This window comes from Zingiber officinale, chromosome 10B (genome assembly GCF_018446385.1).
Source record: "Zingiber officinale cultivar Zhangliang chromosome 10B, Zo_v1.1, whole genome shotgun sequence".
Classification (NCBI taxonomy): domain Eukaryota; kingdom Viridiplantae; phylum Streptophyta; class Magnoliopsida; order Zingiberales; family Zingiberaceae; genus Zingiber; species Zingiber officinale.
Window position 1 is genome coordinate 26,524,687 of NC_056005.1, and position 3,315 is coordinate 26,528,001.

Genomic DNA, 3,315 nt, shown 5'->3' on the forward strand with positions numbered 1-3,315 from the left:
TCCTATACCTTCTTTCTACTACATCATTCTGTTGGGGTGTACCAGATGCAGTTAGTTGGGATTGAAATCCAACTTCTGATAAGTGACTCCTAAATTCTCCCAAGAGGTACTTGCCACTACGATCTTACCATAGTGACTTTTACTTTAACATTTCTCCGCATCAGCCTTGTACTCTTTGAACTAATCAAAGTACTTAGTCTTGCGGCACATTAAGTAAATTTATTTGTATCTTGAATAGTTGTCTATAAAATAGACAAAATATTCAATACTACCTCTTATCTGGATAGTCATAGGATCACACAAATCAGAATGAACCAATTTCAACATATATTTGACATCCACTACCCTTTAATTTTCTTTCTAGTAAGACTCATGGGGTTGAAAGATTTCTACCGAACCGGATCACTACCAATGAATCCTACTCAAGTATAACCTAGCTTTTAGATGCCAAAGATATAATTGGTTCTTTTCTGAAGGTTGCTTTCTCTTAAAATTAGAAGATGTGTTACTAATTTCCATTTGTTGCATCGTGAGAGTTATTGGATTATAAATTGTCAACCATCATACCAGAATAGATAATTTCCTTATTTTTCTTGATAACATCTTTGTTATCAAAATAGACACAATATCTATAATAGTTTAGAAACTGAAATCAGGTTCTTTCTAAACTTGGAACGTAAAGACAATTACTTAAAATCCATATTTTATTCTTATCAAAGGATAAACATCTCCCACTGCAACAACTACCACTTTTACAGTAGTGCTCATGTGGACGGTGATTTACCTTTCATTTAGTTGTCGGGTTTCCTAGAACCCTGAATTGCAGACATAATTAATGGCATCTTGTATCTACACTCCAGGTTCTGATAGATAACACCACTAGACATGTTTCAACTAATGAATTAAATACACCTAAATTGTTCTTAGTTCTAAGAAGATAGTCTACCTTAATGTCCAAGTCCTATTTCCAATCATTACAATTGGGACTACTAAGTCTTTTTCTATAGTATGACTACTAGGGATTGACAAACATCCTAAGAATCACAAAAATATTTGGTCAAGATCAACTCCTTAAAATCTCCATGAATTTTGTATATACAAAATCGAAGAGGAGATTTTATTAATTAATTTTATTATCTCGCCAACTTTACTTTATGACGAATACAATTAATAGTTGATCTGTCTTTGATCAAATATTTGGTCAAAACTCTTTGAATTTAAAATAACATTGATTCCTCAAACAATATTATTTAAATTCACCAACACCTCAAACACCGTGAATTTTGCATGCCACGTTAGTGTGGACGTATACAAAATTTAAACATTTGTAAGAGGAGGGTTTTACCCATTAATTATCTTGTCAATAAATCTTTATGACAAATAAAATTACCTCAAACACCGTGAATTTTGTATGCCACGTTAGTGTGGACGTATACAAAATCAAACATTTGTAAGAGGGGTTTTTAATTTTATTATCTTGTCAACCTTTTTATTTGACAAATTAATAGTTGGTTTTCTTCGGTCACACAAATAATAGCAGTGACTCCGATGGGGAGGATACTATTAGACATGCCTAAGTGTATACCATTACTTGACACTAAGTCCATTAATAAGATTATGCCCCTTCCGTTGGGGAAGATCACACGCTCTTAATTAACTTCCTATAGTCATCCAAAATAGGAAGTCTGTTCTAGTGATCCACAAACAAGCTCATCCGTTATGGAGGAAGGCACTCAGAGCCAACGTGCAAGCTTATTTGCATCACTTACAAACCAGTAATGGAGACCATGGGATTTATTTAAAAATCCCTCTCCCACTTAGTTATTTATAAACGAGGAATTTTTAACTATACTAGTCTATGTATACTAACATGCACACACAGTACAATATAAAAGCAATAAATAGAAAATCTAATTTTCAACTATTATGGCTTTTATCTATTGTTGTCCTCCATGTGTCACCAACCCTAGCTGCTGCCATCTTTGGCCGCTGCCACCGGGTCTAGTTGTCGCATCCATCTTGCTCCTTGTTCCGCTGCGCCTCTGGTCCTCAAAAAGTTCCACGCCTTGCAAGATTCGATTCGCGACATATATAGAATTTTTACATTTTTCGATCCTATATTCCTCGAAGGAATGTACATGTATCTAGATCAAAAAATAAAATCCTAATAAAACTAAATACAGCTCCTGCTGTATTTTATAATACAATCATGCACACACAATAAAATGCCCTTGACATGTCCAAGGGTCCAATCACACACATAATAACTATAAGCCATAATAGTTGGATCCTGCATCCATAAAGTTAGCACATCCTACTATTATCCTGCCTAAATTATGTATGACATGTGCATAATTAAACTAATACCAAATACACAGAGACAAATCCCTAGCTCTGATACCAATTGTTGGTTGCTACTCGGAAAACCTAGAGATTCCACTGTACAAAAATTTTGTACAAAGGTCTGAACCTTTTCCTAGCTACCATATGTTCTTTTAAATTAAACTTTGGATCGCCTGCGGAACTTAACACTTTTGATCCAAAACTTAATCTATATGTTCTTTTAGGTTTAGACTTGGATCTCCTGCGGAACTTAACACGTTCGACCCAAATCACCTTAAGTTATTAATTCCATTAAACATTAATTTCCATAATTGGTTCCCAGTACTGACGTGGCGAGGCACATGACCTTCTTGGATATGGGAGCAACCACCACAGACTAGACAAAACCTTTTATGGAAAGCTAATATTTAATTTCCTAAAATAACTTTAGGTTAACCGAAAAGAACAATCAAATCACAAGGAAAAGAAAAACAAAAGAACACTATATCGAAAACAAATTCGAAACACTAGAATCGTAAGCCTCTTGTATTTGGTATTATTTCCAAAAATAACTAGTATGATGCGGAAAGAAAAAATACTAGTTATACCTTCTAGAAAGACCTCTTGATCTTCTACCATATTCCTCTTCTAACCTCGGACGTTGTGTGGGCAACGATCTTCCGAGATGAGAACCACCAAGCACCTTCTTCTTCCTTCTAGGTTTCGGCCACCAAAATTCTTCAAGAGAAGTAGAGGTCCGGCCACCACCACCAAGCTCCAAGGGATGCAAGAAACAAAACCTTCTTTCTCTCTTTCTTCTCCTAGCTAGAACCGGTCACCATCAAGAGCTCCAAGAGGGATTGCCACCGGCCACAAGAAGAAGAGAAGAGAAAGAAGCTAGGGCCGGCCACCAAGGAGGAAAAGAGAGGAAGAATAGAATAGAGTTGTTCACCATGAAGCCTTCTCTACCCCCTCTTTTATAATCCTTGGTCT